Source organism: Xiphophorus hellerii, chromosome 3, assembly GCF_003331165.1.
Source record: "Xiphophorus hellerii strain 12219 chromosome 3, Xiphophorus_hellerii-4.1, whole genome shotgun sequence".
Taxonomy (NCBI): domain Eukaryota; kingdom Metazoa; phylum Chordata; class Actinopteri; order Cyprinodontiformes; family Poeciliidae; genus Xiphophorus; species Xiphophorus hellerii.
In genome coordinates this window covers 17,261,808-17,281,221 of record NC_045674.1, presented here as the reverse complement: position 1 = coordinate 17,281,221, position 19,414 = coordinate 17,261,808, and the positions used below count along the sequence as shown (strand labels likewise).

The following is a 19,414-nucleotide window of genomic DNA, read 5'->3' as shown; positions in this document are numbered from 1 at the left end:
GGATAAACATCTAAAGAGAAGAAAATGGTGAATCTGTAGGTATTATTTTCACTGAAGTGTGTAGAGGGTTCCGCATTCTCCTCAATTACTTGCTATAAAACTGTGCTGTTTTGTAACCCAGTTTAAAATAACCAAGATGTAATAATAATAGTTTTATTATTATTATTATTATTATTATTATTATTATTATTATTATTATTATTATTATTATTATTATTATTATTATTATTATTATATCATAACAGAATAATAAGAAAAAAACTGCTAAAAGAAACAGCTAATGAAATTGAGGCTGCTCGGCTGGCACACTCCATCACACGTTCGCTTAGCTGTGGATTGTAGGCGTAATAAATACAAACCCATGTCTCTTATGTCATGCAGACAGAGGTCAAAGGGAAAAGGGGAGAGGCAGAGTAAAGATCAGACTCCACAGCAGTATAACTTCACAGCATGGAGACACTAAAAATCCTAACATGAGTGTGATGAGAGGCAAGTCTGAGGAGATGAAGCAAAAAGGCATATCACTGCATCCTCTGGACATGGCAGCTGCCTCTGAGCCAGAGCTGCTGTGCATATTTGGGCCCGGGGACCTGGGGCGCTCTCTGGGCCTCCGTCTGCTCCAGTCTGGCTATGGAGTTGCGTATGGCTGCAGAAGACCACACAGCTGTGGCCCTTTGCTGCAGGGAGCTCAAGTACACATCACTGGAGCTGGAGTTTTTCTCTCAAAAACTGAAGAAAGGGGACAAATGTGTGTGATGTATGTAATTATGCAAAGAATTATGCGTTGAAGAGCTGAATACATGTTTTGTACAGGTGATGACCCATGCAGAAGCAGCCCAATCCTCTAACCTAATCTTTAGGAATTCTTGACAACAATGGAGCATGATCTGAAAGGGAAAGTAAATAAACACAAACTAACAATATGGTTTGATTGTTTATATCCAGTGGCTATCAAATGTATTCACTCTTATTGATTTTAGAACTGTTATGGTAAAACAAAATGTGGCTTTTTTCTAAAACAAAGGTATTGGTGGATTTCAATAACAACCTGAAGAAGGGCATATACCCAGAAGCCAATGCTGTCTACTTGCAGAGGTGACAAACTCTAAAAACAATGCAGAAGAAAAATGAATACATTTTAGGACTGTACATTGTTATATGCTCTGCATGGTGAGATAGTTGTTATCCCTGTTGCTAAGCAAATAATTTAAGTTTAGATTCTTTTATCCATTACATGGCCTTTGCTTTCTCTTTATAAAACTTCAGTCTGACCTCCATGTACAGCGTTTTACTTGTTGCACGCCATCCTTGGCAGTTAAACTTGTTCAGTCTCTTTTTGACTTTACAGACATGGACTTTCATGTGACATTTTAGTTTTTGGTGACTTGCTTGAGCATTTTATGTTCTGCTCTCAGGTTATTGTGGTGGTTAAACATGGGCATGCTGGCAATTGCTCAGAATGTCCTTTACATGCACCTTGAAGTAAAAATGAGATTTGAGATTCTTTTAAACCTTTTTCAAATTCCTTGCTAGACTCGTAGGCTAACATAATCTTCTCCCTGAGGTTTTCATTCTGCTCTTTTATTCCTACCACGCTGTTCCCTTGCAAATCAAAAGTCAGGAACCAAAACCGTCTGCGGTTTAAACAGGGCAAGCCTGCATCACGATGCCGTGTAAGGATGTTGTAATGTAACCGTTTTCACCTGATGTGATACACATTTGTGTGGGATTTTAGTCATTTTATGTGGAAAAAACATGGGGGTGTCCTAATATATACCTCACTTGAAATGATAAGAAATGATGTACAAATGTATGTTAGAAAAACATTAAAAGATTAAAGGTTTTCAAAGCATGCCCTTTATTGACCAGACTGCAACTTTCAGGGAAAATATGAAAGTGCTAAGACAGATTTCTTTTGAAACCAAGAAAAGTAAAATGCTGTGTGCTATACAGGCTGGTTCCCAGTGCTGCTGTGGTGAAAGGTCTTAACACGCTGTCTGCCTGGGCCCTGCAGAATGGACTTTTAGCAGGAAAACAGGTAAGAAGTAAGTAATCTTTTAGAGATAGTCAGTGGGATCAAGGCAAAACAACACCAGGAAGCTGCTAGGCATTAAGAAACACTTTAGCTGACAGGAAGGAAAGATACAAAGACAGAGGAGTAACAGGGAGGAGATTACCAACTTGATCTGTTCATGATGAGAAACACTTTACATCAAACCTGGAAACAGTGCCTGCTTTCATCACTTATTGTACATTGGGAAAAGTGCCTCTCAGATTTGTAAACATAAAAAAGATTACTTCGTCATACACTGTGCACAACCTGGAAATGGAATTTATTTCATTTGCCTTCCTGCTGATAGCTGATTGTATCAACTTTCCATCTGAGGAGTAAAGAAAATGAGGACATGGTAAAAAAAAAAAAAAACACGCACACGCATACACACCTTATTATGTTAGAAAGTTGAAAGCCCAGTGTTTATTGCAACCTTCATTTCAGTTTGTTTCGAGAGAAACACAAACATGCTGGAACCTCTGGAGACCAAACCTGAATCTGCCTCAAATCCTCTTTAGCGCAAACATTTATTCACATGTGTACACACACACACCCACGCCCGCACGCCGACACACACCATCGCTCACACCTCTGCAGAACTCTCTTTGAAAACAGGTAACGAACACAAGATGTGTCTTCAAATGTCTTTCTTACTGCACATGTAGTCACAGTATGTATTCATGCACACACATACATGCTTGTAAATGTGCACTATTCCCTGGCCAGCAATTTGATTAGATCCACAGCGGGGCTGTGGCGCTGTCACATTTACATTCAGATGGAGATTTAGTCTGTCGGCCGTCCCCTGCTGTTACTGGTGCAGTAATGTAGGCAGACATGGCTGACTGCCCAGTCCACTTATACACACACCTGGGGAAAAGTGCTCTATCCTTCCGACTCTCACACACGCCTGTCAGACTGCTCTCTCCAACGCTCTGCAGTGCTCAGTTTCTTACAAACAACTTAATCATCTTATCCCAGAGCTGAGAGGTAAAAATGATAAGCGTCAGCATGGCAAGATCTAGAAATGGGATTAAATCCTGAGTATAGATGAAGCGGACATGTGTCTTTACAGAGTTAAACAATACAAAGTAGTTTCAGCTCAAAAATTACTGATACAAAACTGGCAGATAAACAAAAGAAGGGTTAGTTCTCAGACAGACTTTATTTGTAAGGTATGTTCTAGTTTTTTCTCTAAACAGATCAACTGATATTTACAGCAAATAAACAAAATGAATAAAAATGGCTCTGCAGGAATAAAAACAAAAACATTTTTATTGTCATTTACAGCTAAATAGAAAACTGTCTATTTATGTTGAAAGCATGATTTGGTATGATGAATATTGGTGATGATGATTGTATATCGTTGCACTTGAGAATGTTTGTTGTATTTGCTCTAGTATTCCTTTGTTTTATTATTAGCATTGCTACCATTGTTAATTCATCAAGTTAATGAGATCAGATTAAAATATGTTAAGAAACCCACAATTTATACATTTTTGGGTAAGCTTTGTGTAACAAGGGTAGCCGTTCGCGGTAGGATTTTACAGTGACGATGAAGCGTTGAGGCAGTCAGGTGGAAAACAGCAGTTGTTTTATTCTTCACATCACATCAACCAACACTTCACAGGTGAAAACTGCAGTCTTAAATAGTCCCAGCTGTGACGGACCAAACCACCTTTGATTCACAGGGGAATCTCAATTCATCAATATCCACTTATTTAATTAAAATACCTTTTACTAAATATAAACATTTCTATTTACTTTTTATAAATATTTTATGTTTTATCATTACACCAGATGAAACACCACAAAACCCATAAACAATTCCCCCCCCCACACTTCTCAATGGCCTCTCCCGGAGACTATATATGGTGTCTGGACCCCCGGGGCAGTATTTGTCCAAACACCCTGGAGAGGACACAGAAAAGACAGGTGAGTCACTCTACACTAGCACTCCACACCCAACAGATTATGCACAACACATTTGCTCAGTTTTACCCACTAGTAGCTCATTGCTCTGCGTAACAATTATCCTCCCTCCACAGGCAACCACCTCACTCGTCAATGAGGAGCAGCTGTGCAGAGCCCAGAACAAAAGGCTACATGCTAATGTCTAAAAATACTCAATAAATACAATTAAAACTTCTTGTGTGCAAATTGTTACTGATGTGCAAATCTATGCTTAAAGTGCAGTGCTAAATAAAGTGCTTGTTAATAAAGTGCAAAAATACTTTAAAAATGCAATACAGTGATTTCAGTAAAATAGTCCCAGTAATGAAGATCTCTTCATTACATTTCCTCCCTCCTCTCTTAAGAGCACAGTACCTCAGTCCTCTGACACTCTGGATAAACAGTCAGCAACCACATTAGACTTCCCTGGCTTGTACTGGACTGTGAAGTCAAATGGCTGCAGTGACAAGTACCATCCAGCGATACGGGCGTTGGCATCCCTCATTCGTCTCAACCACTGGAGAGCACGATGGTCCGTCTCTAGAATAAAGTGACGTCCCAAAAGATAATACCTCAGGGCCTCAATAGCCCACTTCATGGCCAAGCACTCCTTTTCCACTGTTGAATATCTTGTCTCCCTGTCAAGCAGCTTCCGACTCAGAAACACCACAGGTCTTCTTTCACCGTCCACCTCTTGTTGAAGGACAGCTCCAAGTCCCACTCCCGAAGCATCTGTTTGTAAGATGAATGGCTTAGTGAAGTCTGGTGTGTGCAAAACAGGATGAGTACATACCGCTTGCTTGAGATCTTTGAAGGCGCGATCACAATCTTCTGTCCAGCACACTTTGTTGGGGGCTGCACCCTTTGTTAGATGGTTCAGTACAGCTGCTCGTTCGGCAAAAGAAGGTATGAATTTCCGGTACCAGCCCACCAAACCAAGAAATCCTCTCACCTTCTTCTTTGTAGTTGGAACCGGGAAGGAATGGATTGCGTCCATCTTCCCCACTTGAGGCTTTATTTTCCCAAATCCAATGACAAAACCTAAGTACTCCACTTCTCTCTGGGCTACATTACACTTCTTTGGGTTAACAGTCAGTCCAGCCAGCCTGATGCGGTGTAGGACCTCCTGCAGGTGAATCAGATGCTCCTCCCAGGACTGGCTATACACCACAACATCATCTAAATATGCTGCAGAAAATGCTGAAACATCTCTCAGTACATGATCCATTAAACGTTGGAATGTTGCTGGCGCACCCTGTAGCCCAAATGGCATGACTCTAAATTGGTACATACCAAAAGGAGTTTTAAAGGCGGTCAGCTCTCTTGCCTCTGGTGCCAACGCCACTTGCCAGTATCCTTTGCACAGATCCAGCGTTGTGATGTAGCTTGCTGAACCGACTTTCTCCAGTAGGTCGTCCACCCTGGGCATCAGGTACGGGTCAAAGTTGGACACAGCATTTAAATATCTAAAATCTATGCAAAATCTCAGGGAGCCATCTTTCTTCGGTACCAGCACAATCGGGCTGCACCACTCACTACTAGACTCTTCAATTATACCCAAATCCCGCATCAGCTTTATTTCTTTTTCCAGTACTGGAACCAACCGCTCTGGTATGCGATAGCTCTTTTGACGACTCGGTGCATCTTCTTTCAGCCGAATCTTGTGTTGAACCAGTGATGTAAATCCTGGAACTTCTTGAAAGAGCTGAGGGTCCAAGAGAGGTTTGATTTTGTCCTGCTTAGTAGGGGACAGATGAGAAATGTCAACCAAAGCACAGTCTGACATGCTTGTTGGAAAAAATTTTTCAGTCACCTCCTCATCCTCAACTGCTCTCACAAATAACTCCTGGTGCACAGGCTCCTGTCGGCTGTGGAACTCTTTCAACAAGTTGACATGAAAGGTCTGATGCTTTTTAGCTCTTTCCGGCATGTACAGTTCATAAACCACTTTACTCACTTGTTTGGTGATCTCATATGGTCCATGCCATTTTGTCAGCAGCTTGTTGTCGCTGGTAGGAAGCAGTAACAGAACCTTCTGTCCTGGCAGGAAGACTCTGTCTCTGGCCTTCTGATCGTACCATGTCTTTTGATGTTGTTGAGCTGCTTTCATATTGTCCTGTGCAAAAGATGCCATTTCCTGCAAACGCTCTCTCATGTTGATGACGTATGCTGCAATGTTTTCCCCCTCTGGCTTAGCGTCTTCCCAACAGTCCTTCAGTAGATCCAGCGGACCTCTCACTTGACGCCCATACAATAGTTCGAAGGGTGAAAAACCTGTGGACACTTGTGGTACCTCCCGGTAAGCAAATAACAGGTACGGCAGCCATTGGTCCCAGTCAGCACCTGTGTCAGAGACAAACTTGCGCAGCATATTTTTGAGAGTCTGATTATATCTTTCCACTAGCCCGTCCGTTTGGGGGTGGTAAGGGGTGGTCTTAAGTCCCTTAATTCCTAATAATTTATAAACCTGCTGCAATAGTTTGGACAAAAAGTTTGTCCCACAATCTGTGAGAATTTCTCTTGGTATTCCTACTCTAGAGAAAAACTGCAGGAGACAATTAGCAACATGTCGGGCTTTAATGGATCTGAGAGGAAAAGCTTCAGGGTACCGTGTAGCATAGTCACAAATCACCAATATATAACGGTAACCTGTCGAGCTCCTTTCTAATGGGCCCACAATATCCATGCCGAGCCTTTCAAAAGGTGTCTCAATAATTGGCAGCGGTTGTAGCCGGGCTCGTGCTACTCCTCTGCCTGAAGTCAACTGACATTTTTCACAGGAACTACAAAATTTAGAAATCTGGGTATACATTCCTGGCCAAACAAACCGGCTACTGATTCTACTCAGCGTTTTATGAAAAGCCATATGGCCTGCCCACGGAATTGAGTGGCCCAGCTCCATAACTTTGTGCCTGAACTGTTGTGGAAGGGCTAATGTTTCACACTGTCCCTTCTTCTGATATAAAATACCTCCTTTGATTATGTACACCGCATCTTCCAGGAAGTCTAACCGGCGCTGATTAGTTCCTCCCAATCCAGCTACTTTTTCAAACCAAGGTTTTAAAGTAGGATCATCTCTCTGTAGTGCACCCAAATCTGAGGGAATGTCAAACTCAAACAAGTTATTTGGCTTAGACAACTGTTCTATCCCTTCATCACCTGAGCCTTTGAATTTCTCCCTTCTTTTCTGAGCTTTTGACTTTTTAGTTTTTCCTAGCCTTGTTTCCAGAGACTCCCCAAAAAAGGGCAGCTCTTTCAACACCGTCTTTGAACTTTGAGCTCTTGTGACTACATTGCAAGGTTTCAATGGTTCTACTGGTATATCAGATGTAGGACATAAATCCCCTGTATCTCTGTTGGTAAGCACTTGGGGTTCATAGTCTGACTGGTGAATAAGGTCAAAGAGAGTGGGAATATCATTACCAAGTATAACTGAGTATGGCAAAGAGGGAACTACAGCTACTTGTACCAGGTATGTTTGACCTCCCACTGTCAAATACACCTCAGCACTAGGGTAGACATGTTCATCTCCATGTACACAGCTTATTTTAACCCCCACCCCACTTAGCTTTTCTTCTGAGAGTAAGCTAGCACGCACTAGAGACTGGAAGCACCCAGAATCAAGCAAAGCTTCTTCTTTCTGCCCATTAACTAGAACAGAACCAGTGCACACTTTCTTTTCTACAGCCTCAATAGCTGGTCTTGGAACTGAACACAAAAGTGATGGCTTTGATTTAAGGGTGGGGCAGAAGTGTTGTGTATGGCCAAAGCCATTACAGTTGTAACATCTAATGTCTTGGACTGAAGACTTGAGAAATGACTTTTTAACATTGGGAGGTCTTTGGGAAGGGAACTGCTTTGAACTAGAAACATTTCTAGTCTGACTTTGACCAGAGCCCTGTTCACCCCCAGTGGACTTACTTGATAGGGCATAGTGAGTCTCTCGGCCAAAATAGGTGCTCTTGCTCCCCTTCCTGGCTGATGTGAAGACCTCCGCAAGAGTAGCTGCTTCTTTTGCCGTCTTCGGGTCACGCTCACGTATCCAGATCTCCAACTCCGGATTAACCATTCTTAAAAACTGCTCCAGAATTATCTGCTCAGATATTTCTTGCACAGTAAATTTATCAGGTTTAATCCATCTTGAAAACAAGTCTTTCAATCGCACATAAAGTTCACGTGGCGTCTCACCTGGTTCAATCTTCAGGCATCTGAAGCGGCGTCGATAAGTGTCAGCAGTGATTTCATATTTTGCCAGAATTGCCTCTTTCACGTTGTCATAGTTCTCAGAGTCAGCCATATCCATTAGAACATAGGCTGTGCGGGCCTTGCCTGTCAGCAGAGGAACAAGACGGACCGCCCACTCATCTCTAGACCAACGACACACCTGGGCCATCCTCTCGAACGTCATCAGAAAATGCTCAATGTCGTCATCCGTGGATAAGGGAAGAAATCTTGGTTCAATTATGGACCTGGAACCATGAGCTACCTGGACATCACCACCATCTGATTCTTCTGCATGTGCTTCAGCTGTTGTGGGTTGATCATGTGCTTCTGATACATCAGGTCTTTCAAGTACAGCATGCACTTGAAGCTGCATTTGTTGAAATTGATGCTGTATGCTTTTCCACCTTTGCTCCTGGCGGGAAAAATCTTTATCAATCTTCAGGTCTCTAGCCACTTGAGACCGCATAATAGATTTGACCAACACTGCCAGTTCCTCCAACTTATCTTCAGGGTTGGTCGCTGCCATGGTCTCCATTTCAGAGGAAGCTCCAGCTCCTTCATCAGGCTCTCCCTCTTGGCCTAGCTTTTTACCACCTCTGGTCATCATCTTCTCACTGTGGCATGACTGGCACACTTCTGACACCACTTGTAACAAGGGTAGCCGTTCGCGGTAGGATTTTACAGTGACGATGAAGCGTTGAGGCAGTCAGGTGGAAAACAGCAGTTGTTTTATTCTTCACATCACATCAACCAACACTTCACAGGTGAAAACTGCAGTCTTAAATAGTCCCAGCTGTGACGGACCAAACCACCTTTGATTCACAGGGGAATCTCAATTCATCAATATCCACTTATTTAATTAAAATACCTTTTACTAAATATAAACATTTCTATTTACTTTTTATAAATATTTTATGTTTTATCATTACACCAGATGAAACACCACAAAACCCATAAACAATTCCCCCCCCCACACTTCTCAATGGCCTCTCCCGGAGACTATATATGGTGTCTGGACCCCCGGGGCAGTATTTGTCCAAACACCCTGGAGAGGACACAGAAAAGACAGGTGAGTCACTCTACACTAGCACTCCACACCCAACAGATTATGCACAACACATTTGCTCAGTTTTACCCACTAGTAGCTCATTGCTCTGCGTAACAATTATCCTCCCTCCACAGGCAACCACCTCACTCGTCAATGAGGAGCAGCTGTGCAGAGCCCAGAACAAAAGGCTACATGCTAATGTCTAAAAATACTCAATAAATACAATTAAAACTTCTTGTGTGCAAATTGTTACTGATGTGCAAATCTATGCTTAAAGTGCAGTGCTAAATAAAGTGCTTGTTAATAAAGTGCAAAAATACTTTAAAAATGCAATACAGTGATTTCAGTAAAATAGTCCCAGTAATGAAGATCTCTTCATTACACTTTGATTGCAACTGTTAAAGTTTAGAAATGTTCAACCTTGCATACCCTTTTGGAAAGTGGAATTTCCTGCAGAATTGATGCCCATGCAGACAGCCATATGGAGCTTTCTTATCTTCTAGCGCTAACAATAAATATGTATTTGGTTGTCAATGAAATGTAGCAAGATGGAAGAAAAGACTTAACCAAAACAAAAATGTGCTAGAGCTGGTTTTAACTTATATCCACTCCTTCTTGATTTTGTAAGCCTGTTTGTCTGGATCATTTCACTCTTTTGACATGATGCTTATTGACATCAGGTTTTAAATAAACAGTTTTTGAAGGACATGTTCATAGTATCACATCATGTAGTTTGGTCACATTTGTTGTTTTATATTTATAGTTTATGTTTGTCCTTCATATCTTATTATGTGGAAGACTTGTAATGCTATATACTTCCTTTTTTATCTTTCTGATTCGGCTGAATCCCTAAATTTCCCCTTTGTGGGACGATAAAGGCTTTCTATTCTATACTAAATACTTTTATTAAATTCACTGAATTAAAAAAAGTCTTAAATTTGATCTAATTTTAACGTTTATTGTTACTGTTTGTCTATATGATTTCTTTACCATGTTTTTCCACACTTCTCATTTTATATGCTAGTCAAAAGCATATAAAAACAACCAAAAGTATTTTTAAGTACCGTACCTTACTTATCAAACATCCTTTCTGCAAAATATTTTTAATTAAATACCTAACTGATACAAGAAGATCAGCTTAATCATTTTAAAATCCTTTGAGGGATGCTTTCAGTTGATATTTGATCAAACACACAGAATCTGTTTAGATATTGCACATTAAAGAAAATCATAAGAATAAAACTGTAAGAGCTGACAATACTAATCTCTTTTTCAGAGTTTAAATTCTTGCCAACAACATCTTCCAAATACTTTTCCTTCTGCATATTTTTGAAACTGTCCACTAAACTGTGTGCAGGTCTTCCTGTGTGGAGAAAGTGGAGAAGCAAAGCAGGCAGTAGCACACCTGGCCTCCAAACTGGTCCTCACTGTTCTGGTTAAAGGCTCTCTGTCAGCAGAGTTGGAGGACTTGCCCCTGAAATTGTTCCCAGAGTGGAGGCTGCCTTTGTCCATAGCTGTTGGCCTCTCTTCTTTCTTCTTCTTCTACCTGCTCATTAGAGATGTGATCCATGCTCATGTTGAAAATAAAGATGAGATTTCATATCGAATCATGGTGTCCCTGGCCAACAAGGTCATGAGTTGTCCTTGATATCAAGTCTTTTCTGGTATATCTATTTTTTTTCTTATGGGTGTTTTGTAAAATTGTGTTCTTGCTGTGTCCAATTGTGGCACTTGTTATGCTATCTCTCCGTTACCTGCCTGGTGCAATTGTTGCTTTTTATTTTCAACTCTACAGAGGGACCAAATAAAATAATAATATATTGTTTTAACAATTTGGTATATTGTGGAAATGTTGTAGAAATGCAATGTTAAATTAAATCGTACTTGCCTTTGGTTTTTCTTTCTCCAGGCGTTTCCCTAACTGACTGGACCGCTGGATGCTTTGCAGGAGCAGATGGGTCTTGTTGCACTTGGCTATGCTTTTCTGCATGCCATCTATACATTCATCATTCCTATTTGCTATTCTGTCAGGCACAAACTCATTTCAGGGGTGGTGGATGAGGTACAGCAAGCTGGTCCAAACCAGTTATCACATTTTTTAACAGTCATGTACAAAGAATAACATGGCATAAAACTTGCATTGATCCTTTCTTTCTTCCTTTGCCTCTTTGTTTCTTTCTCTCTTTCTTAAATGAAGAACAATAAAACCGCCCCATTTTACTTTGATAATACTGAGGCAGGGGCCACAGTCTCGTTTATATCACTGGGAATCCTGGGATTTTTCCTTTTTGTCCTGTTAGGACTAACATCCTTGCCCTCTGTAGGTGGATGCCTCAGCTGGATAGAATTCAACTTTATTCAGGTCAGTGCTCTGTTGGAAATGTGAATGTGTGTGTGAGTGTGAACTTCACCTTTACGAGTATGAACATTATCAGACAGGTGGAGTAAATCAATCAGCAGAAAAGATCTTTAAGCACCTTTGTAGAGGGTTATATTTTGACTTTCCAACTTCTTTTACGATAGCAATTAAAATTCTCCAAAAGCAGTAGCTGGCACTCGTTTCTCAGAGTGAAAGCCTGGTGGACTTTTGCCTGGGATTTTAAATGTTAAGTTATTCATTAAATAGAATTATGATACCTGGTGTAATTCCCAGCAGGGACATTGTTAATACAGGTCACAAGCCTATTTATGTAAAGGTCAGATCCATAAGTAGACACCAGAATGAGGCCCACAGAAAGACGCATAGGTCAAAATAATCCTTATGATCTGGTGAAAAAGAGTTGTGAAAAACATTACACTTGAGATGGCAATTTTCAACAAATATTTGTTAAAGATGTGGTTTGTGTTACTCAAAGGTTGTATGCATGTTGATGCACACAATGGAAGGATTTGATATTTCAAACACATTAAGTGAGATATGCCCTGATCATCATTAAAATCAATAGAAATAATTTGTTTGTGCTGTCTGAGCTCACTGTAAGCAAATGTGAATGTGAAATTATGCAACCAAAAACTAAAACTCTGAATGGAAGCAGGTTGTCCAAATAATTCACAAAATTGAGCTTCAAATAAGGCCACAGGTGTTATGTAAAATGTGTCATTGTGAAATGAATTAATCTGCATTTTCTGCTCCTTTCACTTGATGATTCTATTAATAGAAAAAAATAAGTTTACATGCAACTATAAATTTCTAGGAAAAATACCACTAAAATTATTTATTCATTAAATGAAAGAGTCTGAAGCAAATATATTTTTGCAAAAACGCTGTTAATCTATATGTAAAGCCACCTACATTTACAACTCATTATATTTGTTACACAAATGTTGCAGCAACGACCTGATAATGACATTTCTTCATCTCATCTTACACTCTCCTTGGCATGCTAAATGCTTGAAGTGGCTGACACTGCAACAGAGTTTGGCCTTTTTTTTTATTTATGCAGCTGATAACTGTCTGACCAGCAGGAGGCACTCAGACTGTTTGTAGAACATGTTACAATAATGATTAAGCACATTTTACATATGCCAATATGCATGGAAAAATTAACCTTGACACCAGCTTCACTATTGATTACTGAATGGAAAATATAAATAATGCACAATAATAAACATTGATTGAAGTACCCCTTCATTTTACAGAAAATTGATCTTTATGCTCTCTGTTTTTGAAAAGGCAAAACATTATTTTGAAGAATAGATTTTTGTTTAATTAAATTAAATCATCTGTGACACAATTGCTTAACTTGCCAATTAATTTGGCCTATAATATATTTTCAATGGGCCAATTTGTGAAGAAACAGCTGCTATCTTTCAGTATGTGTTCAACTCATGATGCTACGTTGTCTTTGCTACATTGTGAGAAAAACAAACTGAAATAGTACAATCTGTTACTATTTCATCTTCAGGACAGAACAAGTTGTGCAGAAGACACTGTCTCATATTCTATTGTATCCGATGGTCGTCTAATCATCTTGGCCTCAAATTTAAAAGCGTTGTGCTAATTTTATGATTTTCCCCTATGGGTTAAACACTTATTTGCTTACACTCTCCTTGCTTAACTCCTTGAGTTAAACAAAAACAATGTCAGACTTCCCTCCCACTGCAGTTGTTTTAAGCTTGGTGAAGTGAATCTTCATCAGTGTGGATAGAGCATGCTTTAAAATTTGATTAGAAAGGGTTATGACTAGGTTATTGCTGCATTTGTGGAGCTCTTCAGTATTTCTTCTGTAACAGTGATACAGTATACATATGTATACTGTATCATAGTATAATGTAAAGTATATATATAAAGTATATAGCATAAAGTATATATGAAATCTTAAAGTTGTGACACTCATGCTATGGAGTCTTTTGAGATGTAGAAATAATTGGTGCAAGATTTGCAATAGTGTGCTGTTAACATTTGGATGGGTAAATATTAGATGATGTTCTAAGGGACAGTTTTGGGTTGTACACATATTTTTAACAGGCATGCAGTTGGTATAATAAATGCAGACAGGAAACACACATTAACCTTAGTAAATTTTAGAATGTGACAATGAAAAATATTTTTCTTGAATAGAGGAATTTTTAAAAGAAATAAATTGTATCTAGAATTGCAAGAACTTTTCTTTTTCCTTTCTGGGCTTCTATTGACCCATAAATCTATAAGTTATAATGTTTTCATCAAAAGCAGGCTGTTGTAGAAGTAAAACAACTATTAAAATAACCAGAAAATGAGAAATAGTGATGTTAAAAAGGTTTGTATTTTATGGTGTAGATTTTTGTACATATTTCTAACACACAAGATCTTTGTAAATCCCAAGTGTAACTTTTGACTTGAATTCCACATACCTTGTAACACATACGGCTCCAATTTTTTTTAAGTCTTATCACAAGCACTTATTGTAGTCTTAGAGCGGGATAACCTACTGTTGGAAAAAAACATGGAGGAGTCTGGTTTGAGAAGCAACCCCTAGTGCAAATTCATGTTTGATATTTGTGTAATTGTCATTAGGAGAGTTTATGGTGATATATTTATCTTAGAACAATTAAATATCAGTGACTTGTTGCTCAGGAAAAACATATTTTAGGCAAAACTTGTCAGAAAATAATATCACAAAATGTGATGAATTACATTAAATCAATAGAAATTATGTTGAATAGGGATAAAAAGTTTTCTAATAGTTACTGTAGCTAAAGCAAAGCATGTTAAAATTAATTTTTGTCTAATCTAAGTGTTATCTTTCTTTAATCATAATACATTGAATTTTAAAATTGTGCTAATTGTAGACATTTTGCAGACCTGTTTTGTATTAACTTTAATGTGAAGTTTATTTTAAGCCATTTATTCATTTAGTTACATGAAAACTTGACTTTTAATACCTTTAAACACCAGTCCCCAGATTCATACATGACACCTTACACTTTTGATTGTTGTTGTTGTCTCTCTGTCATCATGTCAGTGAAAACATCTATATTTTGACATGTCCTACTCTTTTTGCAGTGTTTTAAGTAAGGCCTTTATATGTGCTATTTTTCAGTCTGAACTAGGACATCTCACTCTGTTCATTTGCACGGCTCACTGCTACATCTATGGCTGGAATAAATTTCTTCAACCCTCAACCTACAAATGGTACACGCCTCCAGGCTACATGCTCTATCTGATCGTATCTTCTGTGGTGTTGGTGCTCAAGTTACTTCTTCTCCTTCCTTGTGTGGACCGCACCCCCACCCAAATTCGCCAAGGCTGGGAACAGACTCAGCCAAAGCAGATGGGTGAAATAAAAACCACAAACCTCTGAACTTTGTTCTCAAAAGGCAGAGTATGCAACCTATTAATTCACGTCTTAAATTAGCCACGTACAGTCATTGCTGGAAAATGTTTTCAGTGTGTAAACAGTTATCTATTTTAGGTGATAAGTAATAAATTACCATAGTGAGATTATAGACATACAAAACAAATGAAAATTTTGGTAATTTTCACTTACTTGGGCAGTTATCTTTTATCTGCTTTAGAAAAACAAAAAGAAAAATAAGTATTACAAAAAAAGTAGGTAATGCTATCATGAACAAGCAGAACTACTAGTTTTCTGTTTTACTTTAAGCATTCTTCTTTAAGAAAATTTATAAATATGTATATTTATATCCAACGGCAAGTTTTTCAGTAGTTAGTGTGAGGAAGGTTATTGATTGGCTGCTCTGATTAGACAAAATTGAGGCAAATAAAGTTTTGACTTTTCATCTGTTATGGATTCTGTCTTTACTTGTATCTCTTTTAACCTCTTCTATCTGCTTACACTCACATGCTGCAGCTTCCATAACCATGTTTAAATCTGACTGATGCCAGTCATATGTAAACAGACTGAAACTGATTAGACTACCCTTTAGGGAGGGTACAGATTGCAGAGAAAAATAAAAGCTAAACTTGCATTTCAATCTTGGCCTCACTTGGTCTTAGATGTGCTAAGTGTGGCCCAGTGAATGTAACTCTGTATCTGTTCCATTTGTATGACATGCATGACTTGTAACATTTGATAATTTTTTGGTATTAAAGTCTGTTTTTATATATAACCAAATCTCAGTATTTCTTAAGGTAATTTACACTGAGGGGTTCTGGTCAGGCCCTGAAACTGGTTAACGAACCTGGTGGAGCACAGAGACAAAAATGAATGAACTCCAATACATCCGAGGCGTGGGAGAAAAACACACTGGTTTTGTTTGTTACCTGGATGGTTACCTGGATGGTTACCCGCCTCGTCACCAGAACAGAAGTCTGTGTGATGAAGGAGAGGAAAGAAGACATGATGCTTGCAGTGCTGCGCGACTCTGTCTACCTACATTTTGCGCTTACTGCAGTGGTGTCCAAAGATGATCCTCGAGGGTTGGCATCATGCATGTTTCAGTTCTCTCCCTGTTTCAACACATTTGGATCAAATGATGGCTAATTAAAAAATCCTAAGTAGAACATTGACATGTTCTATACCAGGTTGTTACTATCAGCTGGTACAGAACTAAAACATGCAGGATGCTGAACCTTCTGGATCAACTTTGGACACCACTGGCCAGTGCATTCATATTGACAGAAATAGGTGTAGTTGGGCACGTTGTGTGTGTTGGAGAGGAGGGGAGGTCTTGCGACTGGATAAATGAAAGATTAGTGACTGATAAAAAAATTACAACATGGCTTGTAGACGAGAATTGGTGCAAGGCTAATGACTCAGAGGTAGAAGAGGAGAGGCAGGAACAAAGAGTATCTGTTGTTAAGGGTACAAAGTCTGGAGTAAGAATTTTTCCTCTTCATTTATGCCGACAGCACCCCTTTTACTCAGTTATCTTGTTATCATGCATCTAGAAAATATTATCAGAGCACACAATCTGTAGTCCCTCACACCCTCTCGCATTGTTTTGTTCTCTCATTACCGAGGAAACTGCTGTTGATATTGGCCTACTTCCTAGTGTCAGGAAGCTATCTGCTTGGCGTGTGTGGGGGTGTATGTGTGTGTCAACGCCTTAGAAAAAATCTTCTAATATGTCCTTGGGAAAGAATTACAATGTGGCGACATGCAGAAACACTGTGAAACAAGCTCACATACACACATTATTGTTATCTATTTCAGTTTATAAGCCTGACAAATTCATAAAACCTTCAAGTACCATTCATGTTCAGCTCTGTATGGATATAAACAGCATGGACATTTAATGAAAGGTTCTCCCAATATATGTCTGCGAAATCTGAAAATATATGTTGAGTAAAGTGTCAAAAGCAAAAGTCACAGTTTTCTAAAATCATTTTGGAGATTTTTTGATGAAACCAGTTCTTACATAATTTTTATTTAAAATAGTTATTTTAGCACAAAATTGCACATGTAAAGTAAACTAGTTGCAAATCTTAAATTAAAAGCTTAATTTAGAACATTGTGAGCAAAGCACAAAACATTTATTTTTGCTAAACTTTTTTGTAAACAAGTTTCAAACGTAAGATTAGGGTGATAATACAAACAATTTTTCAACTCCACATTCTTGTGTTTCAAAAATATTTTCTTTGGATAACAAATACACTGAACAACCATGACTGGGTTAGGTGTGAATTAGTAGATTTTAGAAAGAAAATATGTCTTCAAGAAAAGACTTTGGGTTTGTACAATGACGGTTTCTATGTTGCTGTTAAGTTTTTTTCAAACTAAATTTAAACAAAAATAGAAAATATGCAAGATGTTTTGAAAGAACAAATGGCTAACCTTAGTATTTATAAAAAAAAAAAAAATCAGCAGTGCATTTTGAGGGCTTTCAGTTTATTGCAGGATTTAATGCATTACAGCCTAGAATATTATTGTATGCAAACTGAATGTCAAATAAGTGCTTCTTGGTGTCTGCTGAAACCTACAGTAGTCTCAATCTCAGTCAGCTGAAATAAAAGTTGCCCTCCATTACATCAGGAAGCTGTTTCGTGATCACAAGGGGCTTTTTCTGAGTTCCCAGGCAGCACAGGGTGCTTAATTGATTCAGTGGGAATGTCAAAAGAGAGGTGTGTGGGGTGAGAAGTGTTACTGCTGCAGCCCCTCTCTGGGCAGTTAATTTATCGTGAAAGTCCCTTGAAACTTGCAAGTAGGCTACGCTGTTGCCAGAGCAGTAGTTTGTGCAAACTTTCACATCCAACATTGAAGAGTTCAGTCTGTTCAGAAAAGTATTATTATAAATAACTGCTACAGTCACATTCAATGAATTACAATATGTGTTCTGATGTGGCACGTTTGTCAGATTGAAAGTACCTTTTAAACATATCTGAATTGAGCTATTGAAATAAATTTTAAATAATATTCTAATTTATTGACTGAGTCTGTAGTCCAACATAGTTGGGCTGGTAGCAACCATAAGAATCTAGATAATTTCAAAAACATTAGACCTTTCCCTTCAGGCATTTACAGCTTAGGCAAACATGGCGCTATAATGAATGTTATAGACTTGAGTTATCAGATGTGTAGTATTGAAGAACTGAAGAAGATCAGATCACTGATCCTGGGGCCTTTCATTTAATCCCTGTATCTACAAATATATCCATCCAGCCACCCAGTCACCCAGTCAGCCAGCCAGCCAGCCAGCCAGCCAGCCAGCCAGTCAGTCAGTCAGCCAGCCAGCCAGTCAGCCAGCCAGCCAGCCAGCCAGTCAGTCAGCCAGCCAGTCAGCCAGTCAGCCAGCCAGCCAGTCAGCCAGTCAGCCAGCCAGTCAGTCAGCCAGCCAGCCAGCCAATCAGTCAGCCAGCCAGCCAGCCAGTCTCTGTACCTGCTTACCCTGGTAGTAAGCAGATGGGGCTGGTGTCCATATCCAGCTATCACTGGGCAAGAAGCAGGGTATACACCTCAAGGCTGATTCTCTTAAGGTCCAGATTAACTGTTTTTACCAAAACATCTTTCTTTTTTCTGTTTTTGTGCCTCTAGTGACACTAGGCCTCTAGTGTCAAATAGTGGCCCAATTGATGGGGAATACACATTGCAAAAGTCAACGGGGTGAGACTTGAACCCATGATGGCCGCTTTGAGGACTGAGGTCTCTCTTTGTACATGGGTCACATGTTTTACCCCTACACCACTGCCACACCCACTCAAAACGTTTTTGATGTTATTAAAACTTGTTCTTTGCCTTTTCCAGTAGATCATCTGTTTTTCTCTACAGTTCATATCTAATTACATTGCAACCAGCTATCAAGTTTTTTTTAAATTTATAAAAAACACTTAGACATATACTGTATATTGGAGTACCAGTGTGAAATAATCTTTGAAACTCTATGCTTTTGGTATTTTAGAACTATTAGCACAGTTTCTTTATACAATAATAGTCTGCTGACTATTATCCAAACCAAACATTTCTCATCAAAGAACTGCTCTATGGGTCAAGGTAAATGTCCCATACAAAACAAACTTAACGACATGTCTTCTGTTTGAATCATTTTCCTGACAAAGAGGTTGTTGGAATCAGGAGTTTCAAGCTCTTTACATGCAAAGCACGTTGTCTACTGCTGAGATACATCTCCTGCTCACTTCATTTTAGCATCTTATTAGGCCCTTGTGAGGAAAATCTTGTCATAATTACCATCTATAGTCTTGAATAGCCCAGAAACCTGCCAGTGAATTTGACTTTTGACCAGCAATTCTAATCATC

At 39.1% G+C, this 19,414-nt stretch overlaps 1 pseudogene; it reads left to right on the top strand.

The window, feature by feature from the left end:
* The first annotated feature begins 260 nt into the window (after window positions 1–260).
* On the top strand, window positions 261–15,061 carry LOC116716745 (metalloreductase STEAP4-like; annotated as a pseudogene).
* Window positions 15,062–19,414: the final 4,353 nt, after the last annotated feature.